At 51.5% G+C, this 12,623-nt stretch overlaps 1 protein-coding gene across 7 annotated transcripts in view; it reads right to left on the bottom strand.

Moving 5' to 3' along the window:
- Window positions 1-12,623, bottom strand: part of NCOR1 (nuclear receptor corepressor 1) — a 2,268,409-nt gene that overhangs the window by 1,073,594 nt on the left and 1,182,192 nt on the right. The window lies entirely within an intron of this gene.

Here is a 12,623-nt window from a genome sequence, read left to right as displayed (position 1 = left end):
ACATTTTCGCCCTGCACTTGTGACATTTCTTAAAACCCAACTTTGTGGTCGAAGAAGACCTTTTTTCAGAAGAAAAAGAACAAGTTACTTTCTTACCTGGTAACGTTCTTTCGATGGGATGGTCCGACGACGTATTCCATATCTATGACAGTAATCACCACAGCTGTGCTGCTTCGGAAACTTTTTCGGCGTCTGCGTCCTGCGTCGATGACGTCGATGCGCCGCCGTCGAGGACCTCCTCCGACGTCATCCGATGTGATAAGTAGGACGCACGACGCCAGTAGCCTCAGTTGTAGTTTTTTCCCCCAGAACGTGTGACAATAGTCAACTGCCAGTCCGACACAAAGCCTTGCGGAACGTAAGCTGCAAACGCAACAGAAATTCTGCAGCGGGGAAGGCAGGGCGGGAGCGATATGGAATACGTCGTCGGACCATCCCATCGAAAGAACGTTACCAGGTAAGAAAGTAACTTGTTCTTCGAGGGGATTGGGTCCTCCGACGTATTCCATATCTATGACAGACTCCCAAAGCAGTACCAAATCAAGGAGGAGGGAAAGAATTTAGAAACAAAATTTAGAATAGCCAATCAAATAGCAGAGCAAAGGACCGCCTTGCCAAAGGCCAGATCCTGCCCTCTGATGGAATCGAGGGAACAATGCCGCACAAATGTATGTACTGAAGCCCAGGTGGCAGCATCACAGATGTTGCGAATAGGAACACCCCTCTGCAGGGCAGTAGATGCAGCCAAGCCCCTGGTAGAATGGGCCCGCAAGACAGCCGGAGGGTCCATGCCCGCCAAGCGGTAACACTCCGAGATGGCCAAAATAATCCAGCGGGACAAAGTCTGTTTCGTCACAGCTTGCCCCAAGCGCTTACCAGCGTAACCAATAAAGAGTTGATCGTCCACTCTGACCCGGGACATGCGAGAAACATAAAAGCTCAAAGCTCTCCTAGGATCAAGCCTATGGAGCCTCTCCTCTTCCTTACCAGGATGCGGAGGAGGATAGAATGCCGGAAGAACAATCTCCTGGGCCAAATGAAATTCCGTCACTACCTTCGGAAGAAAAGAAGGACGAACTCGAAGGACAACCCTGTCCTTGTGAAATACAAGGAAGGGTGGCTTAACAGAAAGTGCCTGTAACTCACTCACTCTGCGAGCGGAAGTAACCGCAACTAAAAACACAGTTTTCAAAGTCAACAGCCTCAAAGGGCAAGAATGTAACGGCTCAAACGGAGCACCCATAAGAAACCTAAGAACAAGGTTCAAATCCCAACCGGGCACCAGGAAAGGCGACGGAGGGAACACATTAGTGAGCCCTTTCAGAAACTGTGAAATTAAAGGGATTTTAAAGTAAGAACATTCTTCAGATGAGCGCTTAAAGATGGACAGCGCCGCCAGGCAACCCTCAACGGTACCCACTTGCAAGCCCCTGTGGGCCAAAGAAAGCAAAAAGGACAGAACCATGGGGATGTCACATGCAAAAGGATCCACATTCTGAACTCTGCACCAGTCGCAGAACTTACGCCAACGGCAACGGTACAGAGACTTAGTTGCGGGCCTTCGGGCCGAAAGCAACACCTCCATCACGTCTTCAGGGAGGTCCCAATCCTTATACCTCAACCTTTCAGAAGCCAAGCGTGAAGGTTGAGGGATCCGACCTCTGGATGGAGAACCTGACCCCCCTCCCGTGAGAGCAGATCGTCTCGGTAGGGAAGACGACGTGGAGGGCAGATGGACAAGTCGAGAAGGTCCGGGTACCACGTCCTCCGAGCCCACGCCGGAGCAATGAGGATCATCCGGGAACCGAACTTCCGTAACCTCCGCAGCACTTGCGGGATGACGGGGACCGGAGGAAACGCGTACAGCAGCGGGAACGACCACTCCACCACGAACGCGTCTCCTAAGGCTCCTTTTGGAGGAAATTCCCGCGAGCAAAACCTTTCGCACTTCCGGTTGACACTGGAGGCAAAGAGATCCACTTGAGGGGTCCCCCAAAGGGCGAAGATCTCCAGGAGAATCTCCTGAGCCAACTCCCACTCGTGAGAGATCGCGCTCTGCCTGCTCAGAGCGTCCGCCGTCACGTTCTCGACTCCGGCCAGATGAACTGCCGAGATCGAAACTTCCTGCTGGATGGCCCAGAACTCGAGCTGCATCGCCTCCCTGCACAGAGGAAGTGACCCTGCCCCCCCCTTTTTGTTGAGGTAGTGCATGGCCACTGTGTTGTCCGTCAGGATCAGGACATTCTTCCCTCGCACAGTCGGCAGAAAAGCCCTCAGGACTAGCCTGACGGCCCTCAGCTCCAACAGATTGATATGGAGTCTGGACTCCGACGGAGACCAACGACCGCTGACTGTCAGCCCGTTGGCATGAGCTCCCCATCCCGTGAGGGATGCATCTGACACGATCGTCACCTCCGGCCAGGGAAGCCAAAACGGAGCCCCCTTCATCAAGTTGCCTTCGACGGCCCACCACAGAAGGTCCCGGGCGACCGAGGGCGGCACCTGAATCGGGTCCGACATCCTGCCGGAGGACTGCGACCATTGCATCTTGAGTGCCCACTGCAAAGATCTCATTCGCAGGCGAGCCTCTGGCACCAGAAGAATGCAGGACGCCATGAGGCCGAGCAACCTCAAGAACTCGAACGCTGGGAGCGTCTGGGCATGCTGAAACTTGCGCACCATCTGCTGAATGTGAAGAGCCCTCACCTGGGGAGGAAAACACTGCCCCAGGGAAGTGTCGAGCACTGCTCCGATGTACTGGAGCCTCTGCGTTGGCGTCAAATGGGACTTCTTTAAATTGAGGGAGAAGCCCAGCCTGTGAAGGGAGTGGCAGGCGACGGACAGATGATCCAGGACCTGCTCGGGAGAGCTCCCCCTGATCAACCAATCGTCCAGGTAGGGGTAGACGTGAATCCCCCCTTGCCTGAGATGCGCTGCCACCACCACCATGAGCTTGGTGAAAACCCTCGGGGCGGAGGTCAAACCGAACGGCAGGACCCGAAACTGAAAGTGCGAGTCGCCAACCGCGAACCTCAGGTACTTCTTGTGCTTGGGATGGATCGGCACATGGAAGTAAGCATCCTTGAGGTCGAGAGACACCAACCAGTCCTGAAGCTGAAGGGCCTGGAGGACATGAGAGAGAGTAACCATCTTGAACTTGTCCTTCCTGAGGAGTTTGTTCAAACCGCGCAAGTCCATGATGGGTCTCAATCCCCCGTCTTTCTTGGAAATCAAAAAATAAGGGGAATACCATCCCTTGTTCCCCTCCGCTACAGGCACCAGTTCTATGGCGCCTTTCTCCAGCAGGGCTTGAATTTCCTGCGCAAGGAGCGGATCCGGACACTTCAAAGAGAGGTTCCCCGGTGGATTGTCGCGAGGCCTGTGCCGAAAGGGAAGACAGTAGCCGTGGGTTATGATCTCCAGAACCCACACATCCGAAGTAATGGCACGCCACTCTACAAGAAGCTGCGCCAGCCTTCCCCCAACCGGCGAACCATGGGACAAGGCCTCATGACTGAGTAGGAGCGGCTGCGGCGTTACCTGAGGGCAAAGAGGCAACTGCCCGAGCGGCCTTGGCACCACGGGTACCCTGTCGTCCACCTCTGGCACCCCTGCGTTGGCCCCTTTGACTGCCAGCTCCTCTCGCTCTACCAAAGGACGAGTAATAGCGAAAGGAGCCACCCCTCCACTGCTGTCCCCTAGGACGAAAGGGCGGAGGTTGGCGAACTGCAGCGCCCAACGACTTCGCTGCAGCTTTTGAGGTCTGCAACCTCTCAAGGCTCTCGTCAGCCTTGCTGCCAAAAAGATGTTCACCATCAAAGGGCATGTTGAGGAGCCGGGACTGCACATCAGGAGCAAACCCCGACTTCCGCAACCACGCAAACCTGCGTATCACGGCGCTCGCCGCCATGGACCTACTGACGCATTCAGCTAAGTCCAAACCCGACTGAACGGACTCACACATGGCATCCTTACCATCCTGGACCAAAGCAAGGAAACCATCCCGTTCGTCCCCTTCGGGAATATGTTCAGCCGCTAACGCAACACAGTTCCACAGAGTGTGCGTGAAACGTGACAAGGCACAAATGGAGTTGGCCGCCTGAAGCGCCATACCACCAGAAGAAAACACTTTCTTCGCCCAGCCATCAAAACGTTTGTCGTCCCTATCAGGAGGGATGGTAGGGTACGACGCCTGCTTTGCCGGGGCCGTGGCCGCCTGCACCACCAAACTTTCCGGAGTGGGGTGCCTGGTCAAGTAGCAGGGGTCGCCACTGGCTGGACGGTATTTCCGCGACAAGGATCTGCCCACTGCCGGGAGACTCTCCGGAGCAGTCCAAGCCGCCGCCACCCTACGCTGTAAAGCCATATGGAATGGCAGAACCGGGTCAGATGGGGGACCAACATCAAGGATGTCCGTCAGATCATCCTGCACAAACTCCCCTGGGGGAGCAGACCATCCCAGATACTCAGACACCCTAGCCATAAGGCGCCGGTATGAGGAATCGGCATGGGAGCCAGGCTCAGGCCGACCAAATTCCACCTCCGGAGAGGTGTCCAGACCACTAGCATCATGCAGCGACTGCCTCAATTCGTCAAATTGACCAAGGCCCGAGACAATGTCATCCGGCACCTGACCAGGAACCAGGCCAACCGAATCCTCATCCACCTCCGAAATATAATCCAAGTGGTGGAAAGGCACCTGAGAGTGCCTGCTCTTAGCCAGAGCCTTCCTAGGGGGTACACCCGAGACACGGGGCACCTCCGACACGAAAGGCGTCGATGGCGTCGAGCGAATCGGCGCCGCCGTCGAGAAAACCGGCAACGGCGCCGAGAGGATCGGCGTCGACGTCGAGGAAATCGGCGTCAACGTCAGATGCAGCGCCTCCAATATCGGCGGCGTCGACACAGCCCTCGAAGCCGGAGCCCCGAGCGTGTCCCTCGACGACCTGAACGTCGACGGCTTCGACGACTTCCTCGGAGCCGGAGCCTCGAGAAAGCCTGTCGACGCCCTCGACGCCTCAGACGTCGATGTCTTCCTCGAAGACATCACAGGTGCACACGGTCTCGATCGCGTCGAGGACCGGGACCTGGAACGGGTACGGCGAGAACGAGCCTCCTTGTCCGAACGGGACCTCTCCCGTGACTCGTGCCGACCACTCTTGCGAGCGGCGTCTCTCGACCTCACACGGCCGACCCCACTCGGGGGCGCGGACGGTTGAGTACCCTGCGACTCAAGAATCGCCAACATTTTCTTCCCGAAGGAAGCCCATTCCTCCGGCGTCGCACGGCTGGTGGGATAACCGACGTGCCGGGCAGAGTCCTCGGAAGAGGACCTGGAAGGCGACCGGTGACGGCGCTTCCGAGAACGCCTCGAAGAGGCAGAGGAGTGGCGAGACCGACTCCTAGAAGAAGACCGACGAGACCTCCGACGATGACGCGGAGAGTCACCCCTCGAATCATCCGTCGAAAGCCCCGCCGACTTCGACTTCCGGGGCTTGGACACCCGACCTACCGACAATTTCTTCTTACGTTCGCGTAAGGCCTTGGAAGTGAGCGACAGGCAGTCGACACAGTCATCCGTGTCGTGGGCCTCCCCGAGGCACCAGAGGCAGGCGTCGTGCGAGTCAGTCACCGACATCTTGGACCCACACACCCCGCACTTCTTGAAGCCCGGACGCGGGGTTGAAGACGAAGCGGAAGACATCGCTGCGAAGGAATATTCACAAACGAACAGGCTCGAAGAACCAGAAAGAACAGAACTCCAAAGAGTCGAGGCTAGAACCGAGAAACACGAAGCAACACGTTCGCGGAAAAAACGGAACTGAGGCTACTGGCGTCGTGCGTCCTACTTATCACATCGGATGACGTCGGACGTCGGAGGAGGTCCTCGACGGCGGCGCATCGACGTCATCGACGCAGGACGCAGACGCCGAAAAAGTTTCCGAAGCAGCACAGCTGTGGTGATTACTGTCATAGATATGGAATACGTCGGAGGACCCAATCCCCTCGAAACAAAGCATGCCGTTAACTCGAAGCCAAGCTATTGGAAAAACGGAACTGAAGCCAAAGGATGCGGCACGAGCTACTTATACTACTGATGATGTTGACACGCTACAGCGGCCCTCGAGGGACATCGACGCCACGACATCGTGCACAGAACCCTCTGCCAAGAACATTTTTCCAAAGCAGCTAAGCTGATGAAACATATATATATCAAAGATGAGGAATACGTGGGAGGACACAATCCATTCAAAAAGAGGTGATCTGACCAGGGGGCCGGTAGATTGTAGCAACATTAAGAGTGGCTAGGAGAGGGAGCCTGCAGACTAGGCATTCGAAAGAGGAGTAAGACTGAGTGGGGATGATAGAGGCAGGAATCCACTCAGGGAAGATAAGGTCTACACGCCCTCCAGGCCAGTTGCATCTGGGGCCTGAGATGATCTTGTAGCCGTTGGGGAGGAGAGTGTCAAAACTCGTGACAGAGCTGGCCGTGAACCACGTCTCGGTGAGACTGAGGACATCATGGTGAAGTTCTTCTAGGAGGTGGCAGATGTCAGAGGAGTGTAACAGCTGAGCGAGAGTTGAGAGTGGCAAGATGGAGAAGGTTGCTAGCCTTAAATACCTACTAGGGAGGGGTACAAAGAGTTACGCCCTGCAGAGTTGTGGAAGGAGCTTGAGATGGGGCAGAGGAGAAAGTGGAGGAGGGCAAAGTAGCCAGGGGTAGAAAGTAGGGGACAGCTGGAGATGAGAGGAAGTTTATGAGGCAAGGGAACCGACTATCAAAGAGATTAGCCTGAGGGCCTTGCACCATAACAGTGCCATTTAGATGGACATTAATGATGACTCTGGAGGAGTCAAAGATATCCATGCAGACATCCCAGCGGGTGCCACCATTAATGGGAGAGGAGGAGACAGGACAGAGCACAGGAATCATGTGAGGGGTCCAGAGATCTGGTGAAGGAATTAAAAATAGGATGTCAGTGAGGGTTTGTCTGGTAGAGGCACTGGAATAGGTGTCAGCGATGGGGAGACCTGGGTTGGAAGCCAAGATATCCTTTTTAAATTTCTTCTTACCAGACTTAGAGAGAAGGGAAGGATAGTTGATAGAGAAGCAGTTGGAGTAGATAGGAGAAACAGATAACGCCATGGGCAGGTAGAGAGAGGAGGCAGTCAGAAAAATATGCAAGAACAGCAGTATGGAACAGTCACTGGGCTAGGAAGTTACAATTGAGGGCCGAAGTAAAGTGAAAACAAATCCAAATTTGATTCACAGAAAGACACCCAAATTTGATTTTCAAAAACACACCCAAATTTGATTTACAGAAACACACCCAAGTGTGACTTTCAAAGGCAAATGCGAAGGCACTAATGGGTAAAAGAAATGAGGAAAGATTAGAGGTGAGTGCTGAGATGAGAGCATTACAGGGAGACCAATGGAGCGGGGAGAGTGGAGGTCCAAGAAGGGAATAGGAAAGGGTAGGCAGAAGGAGGCAACAAACCCATGGGGAGTTTGGGGGGGAGGAAGTGGGAGAGAATTGGTAGTCCAGTTTGTAGCTGAGTAAGCTGGCAGCCCCAGGGAGGGTCGGGTTGCGGCAGAAGCTTCATGTATCGCCCTGGTAGCAGACAGGGAGCAGACAGGGACCTTAGGAGTGGGCCTTTGCAGAACAGGCCGGCTCCCGCCTCCCGGTCAGCCCTGATTGGTAGATGAATGCAGGGGCAGCCAATGGGCAGGGGGACCAGGGAAGGCTACCAGAGCTGAAGTGCAAATAAGGCACCCATCTTAGAAGTGATATTAGGGCTGGTAAATGCAGACAAGAGGTCTTGAAGAAGCAAAGTCATGAAGCACACACAGCTCAATGCTGGGAGGAAAACACCTGATTCAACAGACATGCTATCCAAAATAACAAGCGCTGTGAATGATAAGCCCATCGAATAACAAAGATTCAGATATTAAGAACTTTGCCTGTTTTTCTTTTTTTCCTTTTTTTAATGAACAAAATTGTCATTTTCAGTGCACTCAAGAATAAAAGGGGTGCTTGTGCCAGTAGGTATGGGCAGCAAGACTTACCTAAGTGTAATACGGGTGCCGATGCAGGGAGAAATTATGGAATTGAGGCAAACAGCTGATCAAGTTGATTGGGCAATGTGGAGATCACTGGGTCCACAACGCCAAGCAAAAACAGCTGTTTGTTTAAAAGAAGAAACACGTGGAGCACGCAAAGTCTGCCGCAAGCTAAAAGCATCCAGCTGATGCAGTGTGAACTAGGACCCCAACTGGCCCATAAAGCTGGGAGTTGCCCAATAGCACTTTAAGATTAGTAGCAGCACCTGTGAGATGGATGGGGATGCAGATTAATACTCTAGCATCAGATCAATAATGACAACTCAATAGTTTGGCAAAGGGAGTCCGTTTAATGACTAGTACAAAAAACGGGGAGTTCATGAACATCAGCAATTGCTCGATCTTCCTTCTCGCTTCAACAACTCCAACGAACTTCATAAAAAAACATCTTTTATGCTAAAAACCCGCCATCACTGACGTGTAACGCCTAAAATGTTGCATGAAATTCTATTGGTTATAGGAAGTTAACTTTAATATAGGAACTATATCTGTATATGGTAACAAAGTGGGGGGATTGGATAAACAGCGTCAGGTGGGGCATCTAAGCCCTTCCTTCAAAATAGCTACTGTAGACGTCACTAAAAGTACAACGTCTGATTGGTTCTACCAACTATAGGACCCTAGATGACTTGGTCCACTATGACTGGGTTGGCATCAACCCCGATCATACCTTCCCACCAGCCTAGCAGCATGCAGAATAGCCTGCCAGGTGCAGGGAGCTTGTCTGCTTCCCCAGCCTCCCTCCAATTATTGCAACAATCAATCGTCACTCCAGTGGTCATGTGTCAATTATTTCTTTGCATTTTGGCCTCGAGACTGCTTCTTGGTCTGGAAAAGTGAAGGCGTCTGGGTATGGCACAACTCCATGCATAGGAGTGAAAGTTTCATCCCTTATGCTGGCTCGGTCACGTGATTCCGACACTGTGAAATCGTCTTCTGCATTGCAATCTGTGTATTTGATTTAATTTTGCCAGCCACCTGCCTCCTGTGGCTTATCTTGACCTTTCAGAATAGGATACTCTGTTCTTCTCTTCATTAATTGTATCCACTGTTGGGCTATTTCAGCTGGTACGACCTTGGCTTTTTGGCATGACTTGCCTTCGTCTGAGTTTCTCTCCGTCCTTAATTCTCGATTTTCCTGCTGTGAAGCTCTCCTCGTGAGACCTTAAGTAACCTTTGGTCGGTTCTGCTCTTGTGCATAGTGGAAGTATACTTATATTAAGTTCTTTCCTTGAGGTAGATATGTATAGGTGGTGCTTGACGCACTCTATTTTACTACTAAGCTTTAGCAAGCCTCACGATTTTCTTAGCTTCTTGCGGTTCCTTGCATATGTACACGTGTAAGCTGGCTGAATATCTTCATCACGCTCATGGAATAAGCTTCTAACATTTGACACCGTTAAATCGCTTTAAACTCAGGATGTCACTTATGCATGGTGTTGCGTCTCTTCATCACTCACAGGTTGTGATATCTTCTATATGCGAGTCAGTCCGGGTTCTTGTGACATCACCATTCGTCTTCCTTTTGGTTGGGACTTTCTTGGCTTCTTCAGGCATTGTGTTTTGACAATCGTCATTCTGTCTTACTTGTCGATATGGTTTTCTCAAAGGGTACCTCACTGTCCAAGATTTCTTATGTGCAGGTACTTCAATAGGTGCTGTCAGTCTAATAGGTACTGGGCAGAGCCCCACTGCGTCTCTCTTCTGGTTTACGAACGTTCCTGGTACTTCGAAATGAGCGGTAGGGGTGAGAATCATGTTTGGGACCTCCTCTACAGCAGGATGAAGGTGTGCAAGGGCACAGTGTAGGCAGGGAGCAGGAGAAGAGAAGAATGAGGTCAAGGGGCCAAAAGTGGGCCTTTGAAAGATGACTTAACCCTTAAAAATACCTTATCCTTGAAGAAGGATGTGAAAGGTTGTTTGGAAGATAGAGCCTGTAGCTCATTTAACCTATGGGCAGATGTGACGGCTACTAAAAAAGGCAGTTTTTATGGTGAGCAACCTTTAAGGGAACAAATGTAAGGGCTCCAAAGGGAGCTCCATAAGACCTCGGAGTACAACATTTAGATCCCATGATGGCACGATGAAGGGAGTAGGCGGAAACAAATGTGTTAAGCCTTTCAGAAACTGCATCACAATAGGCACTATGAAGTATGATCCCTCATCCGGAGATCTTTAGAAAATTGATAGGGCTGCTAAATAGCCCTTCATCGTGGCAACTTGCAACCCAGAATGGGTCAAGTGAAGTAAGAAAGATAAAACCTGGCGCAGTTCACATGAGAAAGGACCTAGTTTATTTCTCTGCATCAGCTGCAAAATCTATTCCAACAGCAGCGTTACAGGGAAATTAGTTGCTAGTTTTCTTGCTGAAAGTACCACTTCCATTATGTCTTCCGGAAGGTCCCAATCTTTATATCTCACCCTTTCAGACACCAGGCGTGAATGTTGAGAGTCCCAATTACTGGTTGAAGAAGCAACCTTCCTCTTGCAAGAGTATGTCCTCTGTTTGGGGAAGATGAATTGGAGGGCAGATTGCCATCTCGAGAAGGTCCGGGTACACGTTCTCCTGGCCCAATCTGGAGCAATCAGGATCATAGTTTTAACAAACTTCCTCAAGCTCCATATCACGCGAGGAATGACAGACTGGCAGAAACGCATACAGGAGTGGAAATTCCCAATCTACTACGAACGCATCCCCTAGAGCTCCTCTTTGGGGAAATTCTCTAGAGCAGAACAGCTCACACTTCTGGTTGACACTGGTCGCAAACAGATCCACTTGAGGGGTTCCCCAAAGGGCAAAGATCTCCTGAAGGTCTTCCCGAGCTTCTTCCCACTTGTGGGAGATGGTGCTCTGCCTGCTCAGAGCGTCCGTCACTGTGTACTTTTCTCCAGCTAGATGAAAGGTCAGGAGAGTTATTCCTTCTTTTAGTACCAAGAACCACAGTTGCATTGCCTCTCTGCACAGGGGCAGTGACCCTACTCCTTCTCTCTTGTTAGGGTAATGCATGGCCACTGTGTTGTCCGTCATTATCAGGACACTTTCCCCCCCGTATTGCGGCCAGGAAGGCCATCAGCCCTAGTCTGATTGCCCTCAGCTCCATAGGTTGATATGGAATCTGCACTCTGACTGAAACCAGTGTCTGCTTATTGAAAGGTCTTTCCTACGCAATCCACATCCTGTGACTGAGGCATCTGTCACGGCTGTCTCTTCTGGCCTTGGTTGCCAAAAAAGTTCTCCTTTCATTACATTCTTTTGGCTAGCCCATCACAGGAGATCTACGGCGACCTTTGTCGAGACCTGGAGGAGGTCCGTCATTCTGCCGGAGAAATTCGATCATTGGGATCTTAGAGCTCACTGAAGGGATCTAATTCTCAGACAGGTATCTGGCACCAGGAAAATGCATGATGCCATTAAGCCAAGCAACCTTAGGAAGTAGTAGGCCGCAGGACGTTGGGCACTCTGAAATCTTTGGACCATCTGCAAAAAATGTGAGGCTGAGTCCAGGACTGCTTCAATGAATTGAAGCTTCTCAAAAGGTGTCAAATGTGACTTCTTGAAGGTCTGGAAGAAGCCCAGTTTGTGGAAGAAGTGGCAGGTGCGCCTGAGATGACTGACACTGTTCTGGAAAAACAGCTCTGATGAACCAGTCGTCCAGGTAGGGGGTTATGTGAATCACCTCACTCCTTAAACTTGCTGCCACCACTGTCATGAGCTTGGTGAAAACCCTTGGGGCTGAGGTGAGCCCGAATGGCAGAACCCAAAACTGATGAGAACCACCAACCACAGACCTCAGGTACTTTCTGTGCTTCTGATGTATCGGCACATGAAAGTAAGCATCCTGAAGGTCCAATGACACCACCCAATCCTGGAGTGGAAGGGCATGAAGGATCTGCGCAAGAGTTAACATCTTGAACTTGTCCTTCCTGAGGAACATTTTCAAGCATCTCAAGTCCAAGATGGGTCACACTCCTCCGTCCTTCTTGGGTATTACAAAGTAAGGAGAGTACCAACCTTGGTTTCTCACTGCTACAGGTACCAATTCTATCGCAACTTTCTCCAATAGGGTGAGAAACTCCTGTTGGAGGAGTGGATCTGAAACCAAGGTTGATCTTGCTTTTGGAGGGTGGCGTGGCGGGGGGCAATTGGGAAGTCTTTTTAGGAATGGGAGACAGTAACTATCTGCTACCGTTTGTAGCACACATGAATCCGAAGTTATGCTTCTCCAACTCCAGAGATAAGACAGTCTGCCTCCTACCACAGATTTGTGGGTGGAGTCATTTTGCCAACCCACCTGCAGCTGAGGGTAACTCTGTCCGTGCTCAACAGGGAGTTCTTCCTCCTCTACCTCTTCCAGTAAAGGTTCTTATTTGACCTTTTGGTGAAAACTGACCTCTTACTCTAGATACGGAGGAAAAGAAACAAAAAAAACGAACTCTCCATCCATGACCTGTAAATTGAGGGTGTTTTATTGCTGCCCCTAAAGATTTTGCTGCAGCCCTG

This window comes from Ambystoma mexicanum, chromosome 9 (assembly GCF_040938575.1).
Source record: "Ambystoma mexicanum isolate Mex_15411 chromosome 9, UKY_AmexF1_1, whole genome shotgun sequence".
In the NCBI taxonomy this organism is placed as follows: domain Eukaryota; kingdom Metazoa; phylum Chordata; class Amphibia; order Caudata; family Ambystomatidae; genus Ambystoma; species Ambystoma mexicanum.
Note: the sequence above shows the minus strand (reverse complement) of the source record. Positions and strands in the feature narration are given on the sequence as shown.